Source organism: Canis lupus, chromosome 9 (genome assembly GCF_003254725.2).
Source record: "Canis lupus dingo isolate Sandy chromosome 9, ASM325472v2, whole genome shotgun sequence".
In the NCBI taxonomy this organism is placed as follows: domain Eukaryota; kingdom Metazoa; phylum Chordata; class Mammalia; order Carnivora; family Canidae; genus Canis; species Canis lupus.
Window position 1 is genome coordinate 57949375 of NC_064251.1, and position 24960 is coordinate 57974334.

Below are 24960 nucleotides of genomic sequence, written 5' to 3' on the forward strand. Positions count from 1 at the left end.
GTTCGCCAGTCTCATCGGGGGCCCCATGGCACGGAGGGGAAGGGCGGTGGAGTCGGCTGGCCCCGCATTCAGAGGTGGGGCCGTCCGCGGGGTCCGACCGCGTGTCCCCGCTGCCGGCCCGCGACAGGGCCTCCCTCGTCAGGGAGGGGTAGCGCCCCTTCTGCAGCCCCCGGTGTCTCCGATGGAGGGGTGAAAGGGGGAGGGGGTGCCTGGTAGGGCGGCGGGAGAATCAGGTCCTCCGGAGAGGAATCCTGGAAGACCGGATAAAGGGGCGCTTGGGGCGTAGAGTCGGTCTCCTTCTCGGCTTTCCGCAGGGCTAGAATCTCGGTGGGTCCTGCTTTGGGGGGTAAAAATGGTTTTAGCCAAAGAGGGGGATTCTCGATCATGTCCTGCCAGATCAGGATGTAGGGCACCTGGTCAGAGTGGCCGTCCGGTTTGTCCCTGAAGATCACGGCCTTAACCTGTAAGATAATAGGTAGGTGAAAAGTTCCTTCTCGGGGCCATCCCACGTCAAAGGTTGGCCATTCTGACATGCAATAAATTCGGAATCTCTCTCTCCGTATGTCTATGCTCAGAATACGAGCTCTTTCCCTAGCATCCGAGAAGTGGGAGAGCATAAGAGACAGGGGAGTGGTTTCTGTCTCCCCCATTATGTCCCCAATCCACACCAAGACACACAGTAAAGACAATTAACAAGGACACAACAACCCAGACAAATGCAAAAAAAGTTAACAAGGACATAGTAACACAGACCAACGTTCCAGTGCGGCCGCAGAGACAAAACAGAAAGCAACCCGAAGGGCTGGCAGCCCGTCCTCCTTACAGGTGAGGGCCCCGTCCTCCCGGTGGGGGCAAGGGACGTCTCCTCAAGACCCTCGGTCCACGGCCCGCCAGCGCGTCCGCTTAAGCCAATGCCGACCTAATACAGATCGGAATTCCTTCAGGTTAGAGCTCTCAGAAACATGCGCGCAAAAGGTGGAAAAAGTGGAGTGCACTCACCACGCATGAAACCCGCCGGATAGGGTCCTGGGGGTCTCTCGGATCCCGGACGAGCCCCCAGATGTTGTGCCCAAGATTGAGAACCCGAGAAACCACCACGGAGCCGACACCGATGCAATCACACGAGGGTTTATTACAAGCTCGAGCTTGGGTCCAAGTGTACCCGACACAACGGAGCAGGGACTTGGACCCCGAGACTAAGAGGCGTAGCAGCTTTATAGGGGCCAGTGGCCCATGGGATACGCAGAAAGTTGCACAGTCATGTCGGTCCACACGCAGGTGGCCGATTGAATTACACCTTACCCTATAGTATCCACTTGAGCTGCCCTATTACTTTGGTCAGAATTGGAGCACAGTTTTGGCGGGCACAAAGCAGGGTCACATTGTCATGAGCCGGATTTCCTTAGGGTGTGCCCTGGTCTTTGATTAGGGCGGGGCAGTGCCCTAAGTAATAAGCAGGTCAGCACATGGCGGGTGCAGCCCAAAATAGAGTCAGTCCTGCTCTGCTTGTCCAGGGGTAGGGGATTTTTGTTAAATTTCCTTGGTCCCACAGGCGGCGCTAAACCGCTGAGCCCCCCGGGCTGCCCCCACCCTCACCCCAAGGCAGATTCTTAACTGAAGCACCCAGGTGCCCCAGTACTTTATCTTTCATGATAAAGTACTGGAAGGCTGTTAGTGTGTGCTGCCTCCTCCTGAAGGCTGCGCCGCCGGCTCCCCCGCCAGCTGTGCAGGGCGCCTCTTTCCCTGCATTGTCATCAGCACTGGGTATTACCACTCTTTTGAATCTTGACTGAGCTGATAAACAAAATGTGCTATCTTCATGTGATAGTGATTTGCCTTTTTTGACCATGGCTGAGGTTGGCACTTTTTCTTACATATACAGACCATTTTAATTTCTTTCTTTGTGAATTGTTTCTGTTGTATTTCTAGATTTGTAAGAGATTCTTATATGTAAGTATATTCACTTCTTTCTGTCATCTACCTAGCAAATATCCCTCTTCCCTCCAATAAGAGTGTATCTTTTATATTTTGCTCATTTGGAATACGTTTATGTAGTTAAATATAGCAATTAAAAAATATTTTTGGTCTTTGGAGTCATATTAGAAAGATCTATACACTCAAGATTATAAAAATGCTGATATTTTCTTCTGGTAATTAAGTAAATTCCCTTCTAAAGTCTTAAATCCTTAATAAATCTGGAATTTATTTTCGTGTAAGGTATGAATTGAACTTAATTTTTCCCCAGTGGTTCTCTTAATGTTTTCACTTATTTATTAAAAATTCCGCTATTTCCTGATAGATTTGAATCCTATATTTTGCTGTATTTAATTCTTACTGTCTTTGGATCTGTCTCGTTGACATGGTTTTCTCTTCCTCTGCCAGTGTCTCCTTGATTTATTGACTGTAGTTTTACAATATGTTTTGTTATCTTATAAGCAAACTCTCATTAATTTTTTTCAAAAAATTTTGGTAATTCTCAAACATCTGTATTTCCAGATGAACTTTAGAATTATTTAACTAAAAAAATAAAAATTCCACTGCTTTTCATTTGTATTTGGGTTAAATTTGTAGATTACTTTAGAGAAAATAAGCATTTTATAGATTTTTATAGTAATTGATCTTCCCATCAAGAATTATTCAAGAGTGCTATATCCCTCAATAAAGTTTTTTAGTTTTATTTGTAGAGGTCCTATACATTTCTGGTTGTTTATTTGTAGGTATTTGGTACTTTTTATGGCTTATATAAATGGGATTTTTTTCCATTACATTTTCTAACTGCTTGTCACTGAAATATAGAAAGCTATTTCTATTTATCTAACCACTGGCTATTCTACCAAACTCTCTTTTTAGTTCTAATCATTTTTCATTTAAGTGTCGATTTTTATTTAAATTCAATTTACTTCAATTTAATCAATGAATTAAATTTTATTTAATTTTTTATTTGAGTGTTGAGCGTTTGTAGGCAAACATCATCTTCATTTGAAAGTGGTGATACGTTCTTTCCCAGTGTTTTTCTACTTCCCATCAGCTCCCTGATATGTCGTGATTATTTGAAGGGGGTGGTTTACATCTGTGGACTGAAAATCATGAATAACCTCAGGTGTGGCTTCGTAAGCTGAGCACCACTTTTAACACCTGCGGGTGGCCAAGAAGAGAAGGGTATGTGAGAGTATGTCTGTGTAGTGAAGACAAAAGGAGGACACCTGAGCCAGGAGAGCCGGGATGATGTGGCAGCATGTTGCCATCACAGCTGTCCTTGTCAGCAACCTGTGCTGCTTGCATTGTGTGCTGCTGGCATTTCATTTTTAGGTATGTAGTGTGCACAATATTTAAATTGAGAATGGGCATTGAATGCAATGGACAATATAAGTAGCTTTTCCTCATGTTGACCATGCATTCTTGGACCTGCATTCCTAGAATGAGTGCCCTTTTTAAAAAAGATTTTAGGGATCCCTGGGTGGCGCAGTGGTTTGGCGCCTGCCTTTGGCCCAGGGCGCAATCCTGGAGACCCGGGATCGAATCCCATGTCAGCCTCCCGGTGCATGGAGCCTGCTTCTCCCTCTGCCTGTGTCTCTGCCTCTCTCTCTCTGTGTGTGATCATAAATAAATAAAGAAAATAAAAAAATAAAAAAAGATTTTATTTATCTATTCATGAGAGACACAGAGAGAGAGAGAGAGAAGCAGAGACACAGGCAGAGGGAGAAGCAGGCTCCATGCAGGGAGCCCGACAAGGGACTCGACCCTGGGTCTCCAGGATCACGCCCTGGGCCGAAGGCAGCGCCAAACCACTGAGCCACCCGGGCTGCCCTAATGAGTGCCATTTAATCATGGTGTATTATACTCTTAATGTTCTACTAGATTCTCTTTGATAGTGTTTGATTTCATATTTTCCCATCAATATTTCAGAAGAGACTGATCTACAGAGCTTAGGGCACTGTCTTTGTTGGATTGTGGCATGAGATTTATACTAGCTTCACAGGATTATAAGTGAAACTTTCCATCCTTTCTTATTCTCTGGAAAATATTAATTGCATGTGAATAATCTATTCTTTGTGAGAGCTCGTAAAGCCATGTGGGACTGATGCCATTTTAGGGTCATCTTTCCAAAACTGAAATTTGGCTAGGGCACATGTTTTCAACAGCTTCTCATTGATCACAGGATAAAGTGCAAATTCTTCAGCCTGACATTCAAGATGCAGTATGATTCAACTCTGCATTGGCTCTTATCATTTCTCCTCCCTCTCTTATACTCCGGTACAACTAACTTCTGGAAATTCCCCAGACCCTACAGTGGGAGATTCAAGAGGGTACGAACATGTTTGTTTTGTTCAATGCAAGATCTCTGACACCCTGTAGAAGCTTCCATTTAAAATATATTCTTTGAGGTCTTACTGAGTGGCATTCACTCTCTTAATACTGCTGTATCTTTTAGTTTATGTCAATACGTGTCTACTAAGCATCAACCTTGTGCCGGGTTTATATGTTGGCCCTGAGAAGAAAGAATCCCAGTCACTGTACTCAAGTTCCCATTTGGCTGTTGGGGAAACAGGTGAGTAGAAAGACCTTACGCACAGTGAGGTAACTGCAATGAGGGGGACATGAATGGGCATCCAGGGAGAATTGGGAAGGGCTACCTGACCCAGCCTGGGGAGAGAAATCAAAGAGGCTTTCTGGAGGAGGTAGCTTTGGATTTAGACTTACCTGATAAGGAGAAGCAGAGACAGGCTGTTACAGGTCAATAGGATACCATGAGCCAAGGACGAGAAGGAAGAGCCAGCACAGCCCACATCATCTCCTTGTGACAATAGCACTTGTCTGCTAGGATATCCTATCCTTCCCGCTGCTGAAAATCTGCTAATGCCTTCTTAGCTTACTCCAGATGAATTCTAAGTCCTTGGCACAAACAAGGCCCCCATGCTTCTCCAAATTTACCAGATCATTCTATTCTAACCACTCCTGTTCCTTGCATAGCCCCAACAGTCCTAGCCCTTTGTGTGTTTGTGCCATCTGCCTAATGACTCACACCTTCACTTTGTCCAGGTCTCTGCCAAAATGTCACCAACTGGTGAGGCTGTCCTCTAACCCTATGGAAAACAACCCCTCAATTACTCTCTGTCCTTATCCTGCTTTAACTCCATACTAGCAGAGCCACCTGATATTACACATACACATACATGTTTACATATGCACACATGTATACACACACCTATATGTATGTATATATCATAGCCTGTGATATGTATATAATTTTTTAAAAAAGATTTTATTCATGAGAGACACATGGAGAGAGGCAGAGACACAGGCAGAGGGAGAATCAGGCTCCCCATGGGGAACCCACTGTGGGACTTGATCCCAGGACCCCAGGATCACGACCTGAGCCAAAGGCAGACTCTCAACCACTGAGCCACCCATGTGTCCCTGATATGTATATAGTTTTTAACTTTTTTTTTTGCCTGCTAGAATGAGAGTTTCAGTAGAACAGGGATTTTCTTTGCTCAGTCTTCTAGCCCCAGTTACCCAGAACACCATCTAGAAGAATGTTCTCAGTAAACATAAGCAGTTTGGCATTGCTGGGAGCAATGAGGGAGGAGGTGGGAGGTGAGGACCAGTAGCTAGCAGCAGGAGGCTGAGGCAAGCCTCAAATGATAGTGAGGAGCTTTGACCTTCTCCTGGAGGTAGCTGGGAACTAGGAAAGGGTAACAGGGTGAGGCATATGCCCATTGGAAGGGAGGGACTGGAGGGAGTGAATTGGCAGACACCGAGGGCTGGTTATCTTATCTCAGTGTAGGCAAGAGGTAGTGCTAAAGGGCTGGCGGTGAGGATGGCAGACAGCGAGGGGGCAGGAGAAATGGATGGCCTGGCTGCTGGGGGGTGGAGATGCCACTTGCTGAGCTGGGGAGTCCCAGGAGTGGGGCAGAGATTCCATTCTTGGTGTGTCACATCCAAGGGGTTCCTGGGCATGCTAGTGGGGGTATTCAGGAAACTGAGGTCAGGTGGGTCTAGAGCTCAGAGAGTAGCCTGGACTGAGAGAGGTTTGGGGATTGGAGCATGGGGAGCATGATGTCACTGGCCTGGCTGCCATCACCACCACTTACACTCTTCAAAGCAACTTTTAATTGGGTCACCTAGTATGTACCAGACCCTGTGCTCAGGGCTCTAGGTAGATTCTTTGTTGATTTTCCCCTAGAATCTGGTGGTATGCTGGCACAGGTCTTTCCACCAGCTCTCTGGAGAACAAACCAACCAACCCTGATTTGTAGGGTCCACCAGTTTTCGTGGTATAAACACTCCCGCCATGGCTGATTTCAAGCTACCAACATGATGTCACCAGACATGGAGTTGGGAAGGGATGTGCAGTGGCTCAGCATCATACAGTATTTTTACAACACAGAGACAACCTCAAGAGCATTGGTGAGAGTAAAATGAAATAAATTTATAGAAATCGATGACTTTGGAGTATTTATTACCTTTGATTTTAATATCACTTATTGAATTGTAAGTTTATATAATTTAATTTCTAATAGTGGCTGTTTTTAACAACCGGCTCACAAAATGGATTCCTGAAAATTAACAAGCAGTGCTTTCAGGCAAGTATCAATCAATGCCAGCACATTGCTGCTACAGTCTCATGACGGATCAGGGAGACGAAGTGAGGTCTGGTAAAGGAGAGAGCTGAGTATCCGTGGGCAAGTAACTTCTTGTCCTAGAGCTTCTTTGGTTTCTTAACCTGTAAAATGGGGACAAGTAATGTGTCTCCTAAGAAACTACGGAGTCTCAATGTAACTAATAATGCTTGTAAAGCACCTGGCACTTGGTAAACAGCGGACAAGTAGAAATCACCAGGCGTTATAGTTATTTTGATAATAATCAACATGGATCCTACCCTTAAGATATTTATGGTTTAGTGGAAGGAGGGGGCCAATGATAAGACCTACACATGTTCATAGGATTCTGATTCAGGCAGAAAAGGAAGCCTTCCTGGAGGAGGCTGCATTTGAACGGAGTCTGGCAGATTGGGTTCAGAAGGGGAGGCATTCCTGATTGATGGTTCACCACAAGCAGAGGATGGACCCAGGATGCAGGGACAGTGCTAGATGAGGCTGGGGGTGACAAAAGGAACATATATGCCAAGACAAAGTCTGAAGTTTCCCCTGAGGGCAGTGGGGAGTCCCAGTGGCTCTTCAGCAGGGCCTGAGGGAATCTGATTGGCCTCTTGGAATATCAGTGTGACTGCAGTGGGGAGGAGGGCCGGGAGGGGGCAGGAAGGAAGGTGGCATTGACCATGGGTGGGATAGGGTGGTGGGAATGGAAGCTCACCCATCTGGGCTCCTTCTCTGTGCCTGGGTGGGGCTTGGGAGGGGGTGTCCAAAGACACAGGCTCCCTTGACCCCTCCTCTCCCATAGCTCCTGGAGGTGAGCAGCAGGGTTCCCTCCCTCAACCACTATCATCCCCAGCCCTGTCCAGGCCCAGGTCCAGCTCCAGCAGCTAATCCTGGTCACACTGGGTCCCAAGGCCGGGGCGGGGCAGCCGGGCAGCTGGCCTCAATTAGCTGGGGAGCTGGGTCTGGACAGTGTCATTAGGAGAAAACCAGAGCCCGGCCATAAACTCTAATGAATGCATTAATGGAAGACTTGTGCGCCTCAAAGGGAAAAAAAAAAGCGGGTCTAAATAAAGTTATTAACACAGCCCACCTGTGTTCGGCTCTTGGCCTATATTGTTCAAATAGCCCATTAACTCCTGAAGCATCCAGTCTTGAAAGCAAGCCCTGCCTCTCTGAAGCAGACGTTTAACTGCGTTCATATAATTCAATTAGATTCCACAGTCATGGTCCAAAGGCATTCTCTGGGCTTTCATCTCGGTAATGGCCTGCAGGCCGGAGTGGGAAACAGGGGGTTAAAAAGAGGGGCTTGGAACCTGCCTTTTGGCCTGACTCACCCCATCACCTGGAGGGGCCTCTCAAATGAGTTTCCTGGGGTAGAATTCATTCCTCATGCACCCGCCTCTCAGATGGTCTTTGGTGCCTGGAATTTGAACCCAGACCCTTCTCGCGAGTTCTGTCCAGCATCCAGGCGTGCCCCCCCATTCGGCTCCATCCCCCTTGTCCAGTGGTCCAGCAGTCCAAGGACTCTGACTCCACTCAGCTGACCCTATTAATAAAGAGTTAAGAAAATTCATTAGGAAGTGGGCCTTTTATAGATTCCGTTAAAGCCTTCTTCCTACTTCTGTCACCGAGAAAGGATAAAAATCCTTTTATCACTGTACAACTTGTTAATGTTCCACCCCGGGAGCACTTCATCTGTAATAAACATCTTCACAAAATATGCATCCCCAGGGAGGAGCCGTTAATTTCCTCAAGGCCTCACACATGTAAGGGGTTTTACTGCCTGCAGGTGCTTCATGATATTGCGTGGGCTTCTAATAAACGTCCAGTAAACCGCAGGTAGCGCCTCGGAGAGGGATGGGCCCGTGCACCTGTCCGCGAAGGGCCTCCGCACGCCGCACCTCCACCTTCGGTCGCCCAGCCCTGGCACGGCCAGCTTCGGAGACAGCCTGCCCCTCGGGACGCCTGCAGGTAGGTTCCTAGGGCTCTAAACTCCATCCAACCCCACCAGCTTGCAGAGTCTGGGGGTGGGTAGGACCGGGGAGGGGGAGCCGGGGACTCGCTGCCATGTGGCACCAGGAGAGTTCTGCCCTGGAACTGACACACCTTGGCGGGAGTGGCAAACACCCAGAGACAGCGAAGGCATGTTCCTTGGTTTCCTTTTCTTGGTGGCTGTGGGGGCGTCACCCCCAACAGGATCTGTTGCGGGTAATGTGATGATCGACAAATTTGACTTCCCATTTTCTTAATAACGGAGCTGGAGGGAAAAGAGAACTTGTCTCTCTTAAGTGCGATTCATACGAAATGTGTTTTGCATATCTTCAGGGCAATTTGGGGGGGGGTGTTAAAAATAATTGCTAGAAAAATACGTTGCAGCTCAGTTGCTAGAAAAAAAGATTACTTAAGGAGCATTCCGCGAAGTAATTAGAAGTTTGCATTTAATAAATATCACTCTAGTCTCTGGGATTCTTTCCAAGTTGTGATCACCAAATTAATCGTGAGGTATGTGCTAGGTACAGATCTGTGCCTGCAGATATGATGACATGTGGCAGGGTAGCTGGGGACGCTGCCAGTGGCTCTTTCCCAACCTCGGTGTGAGCTGGAGAGCAAGCCCCAGGCTCCCGGGGGTCCACAGAGGCCCACGGGGTGTAGGGGGAGACGGAGGGGTAGGGCATGGCTCTGCAGTCCTGTCCAGGACGAACCACCTCTGAGGACCAGAGGGCTTGTCTCTAAATCTGACAGTTTATGCTGCTTCTGGACACTGAATAACTGGCATTTGTGGGACACGTGGTGGGTCTCTGAGGTATATGACCCAACATCTGTATGGTGGCCCGAAACTTTTGTGAGCTTGTATTTTGTTCAAGTTTGTAAATGCTGAGCGTTGGTGTTCAGCTGCACTGGACTTGCGGGCTTGGGGCACACACTTCGCCCCAGGGAAGCTGCCCAAGCGAGGGAGGGCAGGAAGAGGACCACCAGATTCAACCCTCCTGTGACCCCCACGCCTGTAGAAGCACCTCACTGGGGCCATAGAGGCTTTAGGAAAGGGGAGATTCCTCGAATCTTTCTGGAAGCACTGAGGTGGAAAGCCTAACTCCACTGTGTGTAGACCCCCTCCTTCCCAGCCAGGGACGACAGCAGAATCCCTCAGGCCCGGGACCCAGGACTGGGAGGTGAGGCAGAGCCAGGCCTTTGGGATGTGCACGTTCCTGGTCTGGGATGACAAATAATAACGATGCTGTCGTTGCCCACAGTGCCCACCGACGATACCCGTCCTAACACTCCTGAGCTCTGGAGGTGGGCCAGGACCAGGCACGTTAGGGGCATCTTCCTAACTGCTCCTTTATGGGTGAGGAAGCTCAGGTGTAAGAGGTGAGGTTAGTGGCTCAAAGTCCCCCAACAGAGGAAGAGGAGGAGTTCAGGAAGGCCTGGAACAGAAGTGGAGGGCTCTACCCATGTCCCCTCCTGAAGTCCTCCCACCAAACCTTCAGGGGAGGTCCTAGAGTCCCCAATTTCTAGATGAAAAAATGTGGCTCACCTGGTGGTGGGGAAACCTGGCATAGCCCTGACATCTGCCTCCTTCCCCTGGACATGGCTGCCCCTACCCCCCACTCCTCTGGGCTGGGAAGAGAGTGGGGTCATTCACCCCCTGACCCTCCCCTTGCCGGTCAGCCTGACCTGGCCCAGCAGAAGCCATTGGAGGGCTAAGGAACCTGGAGGGGCATCAGAGGCCACACTGGACATGATGAAAGCCCTGGAGCGCGGGACCCAGCCGAAAGGTTAGAGGAAGCAGGATTATTCCGCCTGGGGAGCGGAAGGCCCAGGGGGCAGGGGCCCTGGCTAATGGAGAGCACCAGATGCTGACCAGCTGTGCTCTGTCTCCTTGGAGGCCCAGCAGGACCAGAAGGGCTTCTACAGCAGGAGGGAATTAGGGGGGATAGGAGAAAGAACTGGCCAGGGGATGGTTGGGCTGAAGGCGGCAGGCGGTCCTCTGAGGAGCTCTAAGAAGAAACTGGATGGCCAGAGAACAAGTGGAGAGAACGTGGAAATTTAGCCTTGAGGAGCTGCACCCTCTTCCTCTACGGACAGGATTTGAGTTAATCCCCCAGCAGTGTTGGCATTCTGAGCTCTCAGGCCTCCGGAGCCTCTGAGGCCATTTCCCGAAGCTCAGTGAGCAGTCAGGGGTTCTGGGGAACCCTGTGTTGGGGGCCTGGACCCACACAGGTCAGAGACAGCCAGACCCAGAAGTCAAGATCTTCAGCTGTCAAAGCCCCTGAACTGTCATGATGCCCCCACCCCCACGTTGTTAACAGTTTTGTGCCATTTATTTTAATAAAGTGTTAGGAAGATCCACAGTGTCTCAGTTCTTCCCGCAGTGAATACATTGGTGCTTTAAAACAATTTGGCTATAATTTCCAAGTGTCTCCATTTAGCTGGTGCCCTAAGCAAAGGCTCCAACTGCTTACTGGTGATCCAGCCTGGTGCTTCCTCCGTCTGATCAGGAACAAGGTCACTGGCCTGGGGGTGCTGGTGTAGGGAGGATTGGGTGAGACCCTAGAAGTCCTGCCGAAGGCTGCTGGAGAGATGATCGCTTCCCTCCTGCAGACCTCAGACCTCACCCCAACTCCCAACTCCTGGATGGGAAAGGCAGGGTACTGAGAGAGGGTAGGAGAGGCCCCTGGGGGTCACCCAGCGGGATGATGGCAGCCAGGCATCGTTCCCGGTGCAACCTGAGGCAGTGTTTTCTTGATGGACTTGATGCTGTTTCTGGATGGGAAAACTCGGATGTCCCTGCTCAGCTTCCTCTACCCTGATTTGGAACTCGGGGCTGGCTAGGGCTATCACATAAGATACAGGGCGCTCCTTTCAAATGGAATTTCAAATAACAAGGAATAATTTTTCAGTATAATACATCCAATGCAATATTTGGGACACCTACTAAAACAATTATTCCTTATTTGAAATTTCAACTGGATGATGCATTTTGTGTGTGTGTGTGTGTGTGTGTGTGTATATATACATATACATATATATATAATTTTTTTTTTGTATTGTACTTGCATCTTTCTAAATCTGAAAATTCTACCCAGGACTCCCCCTCCATTTGGGTGCCTGTTTCCTCCTACGTGAGAACCTTCCAGGGCCTTTTCTGGCAACAGGAACCCGGGTTGAAAGCAGTTGCTCTTAACATTTAGAAACGCCAGAGACCGTAGTCACCCCTTTACTGTTGCAAAGAGTAGAAAATGCATTTCCTTGTGTTCCTTTTCTTGCAATGTATATTTTTGCAAAGGAGGTTTTGGGGAGCTCCCTCACAACGAGAATGATTTGTCCCTGAAATGAAGCATTTTTGAGTTCGTTGTTTGCAGAGAATACAGCAGTGCCGGCGGCGGGCTGCCTCTGTGCTTTCTGGTTTCTCTGCGAGAATATGGAAAACAGCCGCTGTACGGGATACTTTTCCCTCTGATGCTCTGGGAGCTTATCTCCTTGATTTTAAAACTTGCTAGGACACAGGTGGATTTTTTAAGAGGTAAAATGGAAGGAAAGAAAAAGGCAAAGTACCGGCACAAGTTCTCGGGGGCAGCTCTTGGAATGCAATTCCTTGGATCAGTGGTATTTCATTTTTCAAATTATTGAGGGCTTTTTTTTAAAAAAAATTATTTACAAAAGGGCCATTGTATTTGCCAACGAATAGATTTAAGTCTCGTTCTTTTCCCCTTAAGCTAAGACAAAATGTTAAAGACAAATTGTTTGGACTTAGCAATCAGGGAAAAAATTTTGCAGAGTCAAGACTGACAGATGTGGAAAGAAGAAATAGATAAAAAGGAAATAAAAGACCTGCTAAAGGTTTTCTTTAAAAATTTTTAATATTTGACTTTATATCTTTGCATAGTACCCTAATCATATTATTTGGAGCGCCAAAACTAAAATTTCAAGTCTTGATGAGTTTTGCTCACTTTTTCTAAATATTTGGCTTTCTTTCTTTTCTTTCTTACTTTCTTTCTTTTTTTAAATTTTTTTTAATCTTCTTCCTGGACCAGAAGAAATACCCCATGCGGGAAAACAATGTATTTGGTGTATTTCCTTTCTAGAATGGTATTTAAAGGCGGGCAGTCGGGCCCTGGTCTTAGATGGCAGAATTGTGCAAAGACAAAAATCCTAGCTCCAGTTCACACCAGAATGGGAGCAGGGGAGTGTTTACCAACGTTCAGCCAAGCCTGAATAATGGGGAGAGTCCTTCATCATGGAGTGAAGGTTGCAGGAGGGCTCTAAGGGACCCAAACCTCAGCCTTTATCCCCTTTCTATCTCCCATCCACCCTCTTCCCTCTGGGAGCATAGATTCCAAATCAGAACCGTGGCCCCCAGTCTGGAGCCTGGAGGTGCAGCTTGATGTCAATTATGGGCCAATTCCAGAGGTGCCATCAAAGAGTTAACTAGGATGTCCCAGTGCGCAAATGTGGGATAATTGGGAAACAAATTCTACAAACATCCTGAAAGGGGCAAAAGACCTTTGATCTTTCTATAGAAAGGCAGACCTTACAGACGTTACTGCCTTTTGGGGCCTGCACACATCTCATACCAGTTTAGAGGATGGCATCTTTCTGAGAAATCAGCCGACACCTAATTCCATCGTACCTTAATTATCCTAACTGGTTTCGTATGTCTCCGGGCATTTTCCCCAAAGATTAGAGGAGAAAGAGGGACTGACAAAATAATTAAATATGCAATTTGCCAAGCGTGGGCAATATGGCTTTGAAATCACCTTTTCAGGAAGTTTTACCGCTTGTTCATGGACATGTATATTGCAGGCTTCAGACTTTTATTTAAGCTCTTTTGATTGCCTTAATGGATTAATACCCGAGTGCCATCAGCGAGGGGCTGAGACCCAAGGCTGTTTCTAATTTTGCAAATATTGTGCCTGCTTCCTCTGGTGTTATGACAAAAACAAGTATCTAGAATTTGCCTTCTCACTTAAAGCAACATGCCGGTCCCCTCAAATAATTGCCTGATGTCAGAACCTGCATCTCACAAGCGGTGTCGTCGGTTACAGGAAACTTCCATGGTGCCAGGGGCCTGGGCTGTGGGCGGCAGCGTTGGCAGGACTGGGCAGGCCCGTGTCGCGCATGGGGCCTGGATCCATTTTTGGGGGGCATTCCTGAAACGAGCCCGTGTCTCCGGCCTGCGCGACGCCTCTCAAACTAAGGCCCCGGCAGCATCCAGGGGTGCGGAGGAATGTGTTACAGTCCCTGCTTATGACTCCTGACGTGGGTAAGAAACATTCCACAGGGAAGGGGCGGGGGAGGTGCTCCTCGGGATTTGGAGAAGAATCTCGGCTAAGACTGCTGCATCGGAGGGAGGCATCCGGAAACCAGAGCCGGGAGTTTGCTCTGGGGGAATAGTTTGCATTCTGTACTCATGATGGGGGAGCTGGAGTTCAGAAGGAACTGGCTGGAGTGATGGCACCATTCCCATCTTTTGGCCGAGCTGGGTGTTCTCAGGGTGGTGTCCTGGGGCCCGTTCCAAGGGCAGGCAGGCAGGCACACCCTCCCCGACGAGTTTGGTCTGGTCTGGGACATCTGGGGGTGCCCCGGGGGCCAAAGATGGAGCTTTAGGGACACACACGGTAGCTGTTGCCCAGAGGGGTGAAAACAGGAGGAAAAACAGCCCCACAAGACAAAAGGATAGAAGGGAGATGACCCCTGTATCCAGGCTTGCTCGTGCACACGCGCTCACGCGCATGGAGATTGCCTTTGGAGGCCGAGGGCCCCGCCTGATTGTCCAGGGGCCGCGTGGCGGGCCGGGCCGTTTCATGGTTCCCAGAACTCTCTAATAAGGCCACTGTCTGTGGCCTTTCTCAGTGGGGACACTGATCCTTGGAATCAGCTTTGATAAAGCAGATGGACCCGTCTGGGATGAGTTACCAGGTTTCCCCCTCTTCCTTTTGAACCCTGCTGCGGTTTCGCCCTTTCATGGCAATAGAGCAGGGCCAAAGTCCCTGGCCTCTGTGCTCGGGGGACGTAGGCCATCCCACGTCCTGGCTCGGGGCGCAGGGAGATGGCAGTCCCTGGATGGGGGACGCTGGCCCAGGCCGCAGGCAGTGGGCGGGGAAGGGGCTCTAGACTTGCTGTTCAGACCCACTGGCCATGGCGCTGGCCCTTGGGGTGAGCATTGCCCTCGACGCGTCTCCGCAAGGCCTGGCAGCCACGGGCTCGCAGGCGTGGGGAGCGCGCACAGGCCAACAGGAACAGCCACGGCCGCGCTCATGACACTCGCCGCTCCCTGAGCGCTCAGTCTGTGCCAGGCACGGTGCCAAGGGCTTGACGAGGATCATTTATTGCAGTAGCACTGCTGTGCCCCTTTCCCGGAAGAGCAAAGGGAGGCTCCAGGAGTTAGGTGGCTTGCGGGTCAGAGGCAGCATGGGACCGAATCTGTCATCCCACAGTCTGGCTTTGAAGCACTAGCCTTGCCCAAGGGGCGGGAGCCTCAGCTGGCCCTCGGGCTGCATAGTTCCTCCTCCGGTGATGGGTTTCTGAGGCCACAGCCATAGAGTCTGCAAGACCTCAGTTCTGAGGTCCCTGACTCCTCCAGGGGTCCAGAGGAGCCTGAATGCCCTGGCAGGAAGGGGGCATTGAACCAGGCACACTGGGTGGGAGGAGAAGAAAAGGCTGCTTAGGCCCTTCTTGGCTGCCTGCTGGCCACCCAGGACCCCAGGAGAACCCCCTCCCCCAGCCCAGTGGGACTTGTCTGTGATCTCTAGCGGTTATAACCGTATACCCTCTCAAGAGGTTCCTCCTCATCAGAGAGGGACGCCAGACGTTGAGCAGCCAGAGAAAGGCTGTCCCCTCCCAGAGCCTTCACGTGGGAGAGGGCCTGGTTTCTAAGGCAGCTCTGGGGAAGCTCACCTGGATACCTGGTTCTGGCCAGGTCAGATTTGTCTCCAGTCTAGCAGCCTCTCTGCCACCACCCCATGTTCTGGCCCCAGCTGCCCGCTCTTCTGGCTTTCCCATCCGGACCTCCAGACTCCTCAGGCCTGCCGCCTGCTTACCCTCCACTGCAGCTGCCCAGAAAGGCAGGCAGCAGGTGTGTGCAGTTCCCACACACCGCCAGCCATTCACCCTGACCTCTGGTCAGCTGGGTTGGGAGGAAGGACCTTAACTTAGTCTAAGTTGTGAAAAGAGAACCTCGATCGTTCACTTAGTTCATTCCATCAAGCACCTACTCGGTGGCTTGGCTCTGGGCTGGCGCCAGGAGCCAGCAGAGAGTGAGGTGCATGTGGTTTCCTGCGCCCATGGAGGGGTTTCTGATTCTGATGAGCTGTGGATTCTGTGCTATGCACTTCATGGATGATTGGGACCCCCAGAGTAGGCTGCGCCACGAGGAGAGAAAACTATGGACACTACTGCATACTTGGTGTCTGATGACAGTCCCGGCCATGGTCCTTTTGGGGACCTTTCGGTGTATGATGGGACAGTCACACTTCCGCAGCTTTGTGCTCCTGTCTGAACCAACTCTTCTGGCAGCTTGTGGCAGAGCCACGTGACCCTCCATTATGAGATGGAGAGTTGAGCACGCCTGCTCGTGTACCTGGCACACTGTTCTTTCCATGTCTCCTCATGGATGTGTTCCCTTGTACCTCTGGGTCACATTTGTGGTGAAAATACACAGATGCCCGTATACCCACCTCCTAGATTTGACCCATGTAAGCATTTTACCATATACTTGCTTTATCTATGTATACATCTATCTAAGAGTATGTTTTTTTTTTTTCTGTAAGGTTGACCGTTTCCTATGTCATCCCTAAATATTTCAAGTGTGCATTTTCTGAGCATAAGAATAGCCTCCTCCATAACTATAACAACATGACCATTTGAAGAAAAATAAGAGTAATTTGACAGGGTGAGATTTTCGTAGTTAGATATAAGTACTGGTACCTCAGAAAAACAAAAGGCACAGCAGACTGTGATCATTTTAAAAGCTTCCTTTGGTTTCAGTCTCCATACGGGGCAGCCAGGAGGATGGAGTGACAGCTGGGGACAAAGTCTGTGAGTTCTGAGAGCGCAGGGTGCTGGCACACAGCAGGTGCTCGGGGAGTGATCCGCTGATTGACCATGTGCCAGGCCAGGGCCCACCCCTGGGTGTCCCTCAAGTTCTGGAGTGTGGGGAGCCTGTTGTTCTAGCTCCCTCCATGCTCAGAGGACAGGGGCGTGTGGAGAAAGAGTCGGGGCTTGGCAGGCAGACTGGTGCTGGGTTTTAATCTCTGTGAGGCCTGGGCTGACTGGGGTGACCCTGAGTCCCCAGCTCCCCTCCGGGCCATCAAAGCTGGGCTGAGGGATCCCTGGGTGGCGCAGCGGTTTGGCGCCTGCCTTTGGCCCAGGGCGCGATCCTGGAGACCCGGGATCGAGTCCCACGTCGGGCTCCCGGTGCATGGAGCCTGCTTCTCCCTCTGCCTGTGTCTCTGCCTCTCTCTCTCTCTCTCTCTCTCTGTGACTATCATAAATTAAAAAAAAAAAAAAAAGCTGGGCTGAGAGTGAGATGTGGCATCTTCCTGGGTGCTATGCGGCCCCCTCTTTTTACCCTGCTGAAGCGGAGCTTTTTTTTTTTTTTTTTTTTTTTTTTTAAGATTTTATTTATTCATGAGAGACCCAGAGAGGGAGAGGCAGAGACACAGGCAGAGGGAGAAGCAGACTGTCTGAGGGGAGCCTGATGTGGGACTCGATCCCAGGACCTGGGGATCACGACCTGAGCCAAAGGCAGACCCTCAACCACTGAGCCACCCAAGCATCCCCAGGGAGAGCATTTTAATGTGTATCTCTGACTGTGACCGTGTCCCTGTGGAAAGTTAGAAGAAGAGCTTTGCTACCGTGAAATAGTATTCAGCTTTAAAAAGGAAGGACACTCTGATGCATGCTGGAATTTTAACGCAAGGGACAGCAAGTGAAATAAGCCAGTTGCAAAAAGACAGACGGTACGCTGTCCCATACGGGTGGCAGCTAGAGGACTCAAAATCACAGATCCAAGTAGATGAGCGGTTTCTGGGGGGAGGGAGAGGTGGGGAGATATTTCACAGGTCTGGGATTGCACAACCATGTGAACGGATTTAATGCCAGTGAACTGCACACTTAAAAGTGGTTAAGGTGGCGCAGTCTATGTTATGCGTACTTTACCACAAGAAAGAAAAGTGGGGTTTTGGCGCCTGTGATCCGCTGCATGGTGAGGTTCTGTTTTAGGATGATGATGCTCCCCACCCAGCTGCCCCTCCCCCGGGGAGCACGGCTGCTCGCTGTTGTTCACGGAGAAAGCCAGAGTGCTGTCACTCAGACGAAGTCTAATGGAGCCAGAGATACTTGGGAATATCGGACCCAAGACCTGTTTGTGGAAATGGTGCCGCATTTGAAGCGAATCTCGCCAGCCAGGAATGAAACAGAGGCATTTTGTCAAAGGCAAGAACTTGATGAAAAATTGTTTTATGAAACCCGAATTTTGGCATGTTTTCACATTTCAGTTTGTCAGAAGGCAGACCAATAAATGTTAAACATGTTGTTTATTATTATGCATGGTTGATTTCTTTATGATGACAATTTTATTTTAAAGTTCGTCCTAGAGGCACTGCAGGACTGCTGGGGAAATCTAGAATAGAAGGGCCGAGGGACACTTTACAGGGTATCCCTGCAGGACTATCGAGAGAGCACTTTTTATTAATAGAAAGGAGGTGGCCCAGGCCCACTCGGGGGTTAGCGGGTGTGCTGGTGCCTGTGCTCGGGCCCTGGTTAGTGGGCTCCCGGCGCTGGACTCTGGGGGTCACCATGAGCTCGTGCAGGCCCCAGCTTGTAGAGCCCCTCAGCCTTGCCCCTTGCCGCTCCTGGGTCTTTGTTCTCTTGGCTATCTCCCCCGTGTCGGGGCTCTTGCTGTGGTTGGAAGTGGGGGGTGCTGGGGCCAACAGCCTCCGCCAGGCTCTCCTCCTGTGGGGCGTGGATGGCCCGGCACACCAGCCATCCTGGTGGGGAGATGTTCCCTTTGCTGCAGTCTCCTTTACTACCCTCGCCCCCCACCCCCGGTCTTTACCTTCAGTGGCTGGAGAAGGGGTCGGGTTCCAGCCCCTCCGGAGCTGAGGGCAGGGGGACCCAAAAGGATACCGAGGTCGTCCAGCTGGCCCTTCCTGCTACCTTCCCTCCAAAAGCCTGTTTCCTCATCTGTGAAATGGGGTCTCCATACCCACCCTTGGGGGCCAAGAGTTCCCATTTCAAGGGTGTGCACCCTGGGCTGGGTACTTCGGAGGGAGTATTCCACTCAAACCCCAGGACAACTGTGTGTCCAGTTCTGATTCCCATTTTCAGATGAAGAATTAGGGCTCAGAGAGGGAGACCTGTTCTCCCGATTGTCCAATAGCGAGGGTGGGGCTGGGCCAGGTTCTGAGTCTGCTCAAATCTGTGCAGGGAATAGGGTGCCTGCTGTGCCCTGGCTGTCTCAGGGTGGACACTTGGTGTCCGTGCGGTGACCTGGCACTTGGTCTCGGGCCGAGGAGGAAGGGCAGGCTTCTACAGACGCAGGGAGCCCAGCTCCTGCAGAGCCTAAGGGTCCTGGCCCAATGTGGGCAACCTGAGCCCTTGAGGGTTTCTCCCTTGCTGGATCTCGGGGCCTCGGGCTCCTGGGTCTGTATTCTCGGCCAGGTCTGGTCCACTGGTGAGAGGACTGCCTGGGCCCCACAACATGGATGGATCCACATCTGCTTGGGTGGTGGGGGCCCGGGGCTGGGAAGCCAAAGTGGGGGCGGCAGGTTTAGGGAGCCCTCCCAGGGAGAGCAGCATAGGACCTGCTGTCAGCCAGAGGAGTTCTCGTGTAGGTCCAGAGCCAGGGCGGCCCTGTCTATTGTCGCATGGCATTCTGACAGAGGTCCACCTGCCCAGCCCTTCCTGAGACCACCGGTAGGGCCACAGAGGCTCGGGACAGTTAATGCTCCCACACAGGGCAGCTGTGTCCTCTGCTTCCCCCTTGGCATGTTCCGGGGAGAGGGGTTGGAAGGAGGAAGTGTGCCCTCCCCCACCGCCCTCCCCACCAAGGCTTTGTCAACATTGTTTTTGTTCTTGGGCCTGAGCCAGTGGCTTTGAACACAGATATTGGTTAGGACAAGCTGAGGGGGCCAGCCAGGGGCTAGTTTGGGGTCCTCTCCCTAGATTTGGCCCAGAAACACGTCCGGCCACCCTCTAGGGCCCTTGGTTGCCAGCCCTGCTGTAGAAAACACTTTTGAGAAAGGCAGGGTTGGAGGGATCAGCACTGGCCCGGGAGTGAAGTGTCTTGGCCCTGGCCGCTGGCTGTTGGCAGGGGAGGGAGGCAGCTCCCACCCCTTCTGACCCGAAGCTTCTCCAGCCGCTGGCTGGTGGGGCCTCCAGCAAGGCAGCCTGATCCTCCATAAAAGGATAAGGATCTCATTCTTCACTTTTTAAGCCGCACAAAAGCTGTATGCATAATTAATGTGCAATAAACGTGAGCGGCTGGAAATTAACTAAATGAAAAAAATATACACTTAATTGTAAAAATTTAATTTTGCTTTTATTCTTTGCTTTCTCTCCCCCTCCCCCTCCATTCCCCCCCGCCCTTTTACAACTTGTTATATTCTTGGAGCCCCTCAGATCTCGTCGGAGATCATATTCTGAAAGAGTCGCCTCCTGACCTCTTGCCAGGGAGCCGTGGACAAGATTAGTTTTAAGCCGCAGCCCAGCTAGTTACTTTCAACGGAGGGTCTGAGCGTGCCCACAAGCAGGGTGTTACTGTGTCACACAAAGGAATGTTGTAATCATCCCCCAAGTCCTTCCTTGGGGGACCTCTGGCTGATTTTTAAGGGCTTTGGTAGATGTAATTTTGAGAGTTGCCTTTTGAAACTCAGAGAGCGCCCATCACGGTGTTTAAAATTCCTAAACATGAATTCACTGGTTAAAAAGCCAAAGGACTAAATACATTTACATATATTCAAAGTGTTTGAAGCAATACCATCTGAGGCTTCCTTTTTTCCCCTAAGTTTTTAAAGGACAAGACCTTTTCTAGATGATAAGATCGGGTGGCAAAATTTCCCAGAGGAAAAATTTATTGACACCTTCTTATTGTCACATCTTTTAATAAAACCCAAGGATTTGGCCTCCAGAAACAACCCATCCACTTGAAAGAATTTTTTTAATTTTTTTTTTTTTTTTAGGAAAACACTATTAGTGGATACTTTAAAATATGATTTATTGCATGCACATAACAACAATAACTTAAAATATCAGATCCTTGGAAATAAATCACTGCCGATCCCATCTCCCTTACATGCCAGCTGTTTTCCTGTTTCTGCCTGGTCTCTATCAGCAGATAATTTTAAAAGAGGCAGAAGAATCCGGAGACCCAACTCAGAGGCACCTAGGCTGTTTGGGCAAGCATCGTGTTTACAGAACCTCTACTTTGTCCTGGACAGTTCATACCTGGCCCGTCTCGAAGTCTTTTCACACAGTAACCAACTCAGGGTGTCTCTTTGAGTCGCTCTATTACCAGATTAATTTACAACAAGGTCAGTACAGTTGCTCATGCTCGCTGCCACCTTTGGCCAGGTACCTGGTCTTGTTTAAGGCGAATTGCCATCATCCCGGAGATGCCTAGTCGTCGGGGACCACTGGCGAGCCGTAAATAACCGGCTCTGTGGCTGCAGCTCACCTCCGGCCAGCCCAGCCCAGCCCAGCGGCCTCAGCAGCTCCGCCACAGCCCAGCTGGCAAATCCGGCTGCCTTTGTGAACAGGTGGCCCGGGGGCCGAGGCCAGGCACCGGGCCGGGGCAGTGGGCTGGTTTCTGCAGCAGCCTTCAGGAACCAGTCCTTTTTGAGCCTGAGACCCCCACCCACGGCTCGGCTGGGCCCCAGCCGCAGACCTCTGCATTAAACAGGTTCTGACACTAAAAGTCAAGGTCTGTCGGCTGTTGTCATAGGAATGCAATATCCTCTGGAGGTCCCCTTATTAAAAAAAACCAAGTCTTGCTGCTGCTGCCTGGGATAGATTTCTATTCCATTTGTATTGATCACGGGGAAATGTCTCATTCCCTGGCTGACAAATACAGTCAGCAGGGAGGGAGTTCGTGTTTGCTGGAAAACATTTGTTTTCACAGTGATTTGGGGGGGACCCTGAGCTGAAGCCGTGGTTGTGTTCCATGGGATGGTGGTGGGTGACCGCTCCGATGCAGCGTTACAGACGTGGGGGGTACCGTCTGGCAGAACAATGGAGCCTGCCAGGGCTTGAGAGATGATCCAGTGTGGCCGCTGCATTTCGAAGACTTCAGGCCAAGAGCGGGGACTTGCCGTCCCCACATCACAGGTAGTGGTATTTGTAGGAACCTGTCCTACAGAGAATACCTGTGTGTGAGAAGATATTTAACACAGCGCCGTTTTAGGTGCAAAAGGCAGGAAACCATCTAAGCATGGATCACAGGAAACTAGGTTAAAAAATATCTATATAAAGCAGAACCATGTTAAGTGGCCAGTTTTGACCAGCAAAACTGGCAAACTGGTTTTGCTGGTCAAACCTGGCTGGATATTGACCATCTCCCGGTTCAGTCTATTATGTCTATTGAATGGAATGGCATGCCGTCAGGGACGAGGTGGAGGACTCTCCAAGATATTTTATGAAACGAAAAAAGCAAGTTGCAAAATAGCGTACCTGTTATGCTCCACATGCGGTTTAAAAAAAAAAAAACAAAAAAAACAAACAAACCAATAGACCTGTATTTGCTGGAATAAGCCTCAGCTCTGGGAGGAGACACGGGGATTTGTCCCCAGCGGCTGCTTTGAGGAGGGAACCAGGGGGCTGAGGAAGGGAGGGCCTGAGAATGACTTTGGCCTTCCCGGCCTCTGTACCTTCTGCATTGTATCCTGTGTGTGTGGATAGAAGATAAGTTAATTAAAATGTAATGCAGAAAGATCAAAATGTCAGTGAAGCCCTCATTTCCAGGAGTTAGGAACTCAGACTTTGTGGCCTGGGAGTTCAGGGCTGCAAGTCCCTTTATCTCACGGAGCCTTGGTTTTCTTATCTGCCAAGTGGGGGTAATAGTGGTGTTCACTTTGTGGACTGGAAATGAAGATTTCCGTGAGAGCCAAATGGGGAAGGCTTGGCACAGTGGCACAGAGAATTCAGTAAATGTTACGTGTTGTTATAAATGATACATAAATCATAATACGCACAGAAGTCCTTACAGTGACTTGCTTGGCATTTTTGTTTGCTTGGAAGGGAGATTAAAACTAGCTGTGTGTGCGTGTGGAGTCAGGGGCTGAGACTCCAGAGTGCTGTGTAGACCTCTGTTTAGGGGACCATTTCGTGATTCAGGAACGGCCCACGCTGCATTTGCAGGGTGCGTCTGATAATTTTTTTCTGAACCAGTAAATGGTCTTCTGCATCTCTGTGTACACAGGCAGGTGAATAATAGAATTAAGCTTATTGGTTTAATTCCTCTGGGCCCCCTTGGTGAGGGGAGAGCAGCTGGATGAATATTTTAATTAAGCTCTGACACCCAGAAGTCAAAGTCCGCGAGTGGTCCCATCGGGCAAGGTCTTGCAGTTTGGGGTTTAATCAAGTTCGGTTTCAGAGTTCAGATTTCTTCCCGGACAGAAATATGTCATTAGGCGTCCAAGATTTCCACTAGAAAAAAAAAATACAACTTGACTGTATTTTCTCTAGAGAATGACACCATGATTCGATTAGCCCCCTTTCCTTGACATTTTGCCCACTTTATTAACTTCTGCTTTGCTTTTAAGCAGGCAACTACTGTTTTACTTCCCTGAAGAAGCTCATAATATTATAATTCAAGTGTCAGGACAGATTAGGTTAAATGAACTGTGTAATTCCCGAAGGAAAACAAACTTCAAAACGGACGCGGTTTGCCTTGTAACATGTCATGGATTGCATTAGCGTTGAACGGGCGACTCTATCACCTCATGTGCTAAAGTTGGCTCAAATGTTCCCCACTCTGCAAGGTGAGAAATTACTTAGCTAACAAAACATTTCGTTTTCCTCTCTTTGCATTCTTTCTTTATGAGATCCTGAATGTGACATTTTCACCAAAAAATCCCTGCGCTTATTTGTGAAAAATGTATATTAAAACCAAAACCCATCAAATGGAAAGAAATCACAGATGGTTTTATTCACAAGCAGTAGAATTAATGGCCTCTCTTCTCTTTATAAATATTAGAAGCAGATGAGTTCATTACGATTTCACCCTAATAAAGAAAACCTGCTTGATTTTGACAAGACACCGACTTATCTAATACATCTCCTAAATAACAAAGCTACTTCCCGCCCGTAAAACACGGCTCGCAAGCACCGGCTTTACCTGGACCGCTCCTAAATTAATGAAAAACACTCGAATCCGAAGAGAGCAAAAGAAGTGTGTATGGGTTGGGGGGGTGGGTGGGGTGCGGAGAGATGGAATTCAGGGGATTTTTGAAAATGTGACTGATTTTGGAAAAGGGTGAGTTTCGAAATGTTTACTTTGTGGTGGTTTGAGATTTTTACATCTTTCAACAAAGCGCGCAGAGAAGTGAAACCATCTGAAAGGGCTTTTGAAAAGAGCGAATCAGCACAAGTTGGATGGAGCTGCGGTTCCTTTATCTGGGGCGATCTGTGCCCATCGTGCAGGAGGGAGCCCCGGCCCCGGCCCCCTCCGCTCCGCCTGCGCCCAGCTCGGCCGGCTCAGCCCCAGCCCGGGCTTCAAAGCGCAGTTGGCGGAGCGGCCGGGAGGGAACCGGACACCCCGCTCCAGGGCCGCGCGCCGGCTCGTTCTGATCCCCCCACGGCCACCGAGGCGGTCCTCGGGTTAGGCACGCAAGGCCGGGGCGCTCTCTGTTTGTGCCGCTTTCACCACTTATTAAGTGAGAAGCGGGAGGCTTCAGTGGAAACTGCAAAAGCTGTGTTTTTCTCCCCAGGGCCACAGCAGCTGGGGCCCGTGGCTTACCCATCCCTGCGGAGATGGCCCTGCCTGGGGGGCGGCGGGCGGGGTGTGCAGAGAGACGAGCCGCCCTGGGGCCCACTGTCCCAGGACCTTCTTGGCTCGCCCCGTGCAAGGGCGTGGGCTCCTTCATCTGAAAAATGCGAGGGAACGCCTTGGGGGCGGCAAGCCACACAGCTTAAGAAAAATGGGCATGTCTCCGTGGCTTTCCGTCCCATCCCACCGATCGGGCTCTCCGAGTCCTTCCTGGACTTCCCCCAGCTCCAAGACCCATGCGGACCTACACCGGAGCTCCACACACCTGGACAAGCGTGGCCCTGCCCGGGGAGGGGGTGCTGGTGACGGTGGCATTGTTTCTAAGCAGCTCCTTGGGAGTGAACGGATTCGGGGACCGCGGCAGGCATGGTC

At 50.0% G+C, this 24960-nt stretch overlaps 1 long non-coding RNA gene across 1 annotated transcript; it reads left to right on the plus strand.

Moving 5' to 3' along the window:
- Positions 1-378: 378 nt before the first annotated feature.
- Positions 379-7221, plus strand: LOC112677217 (uncharacterized). Its single transcript, XR_003146920.3, has 3 exons — positions 379-825; positions 4433-4549; positions 6188-7221. It is a non-coding gene; the product is annotated as an uncharacterized LOC112677217 (long non-coding RNA).
- The last annotated feature ends 17739 nt before the right edge of the window (positions 7222-24960 follow it).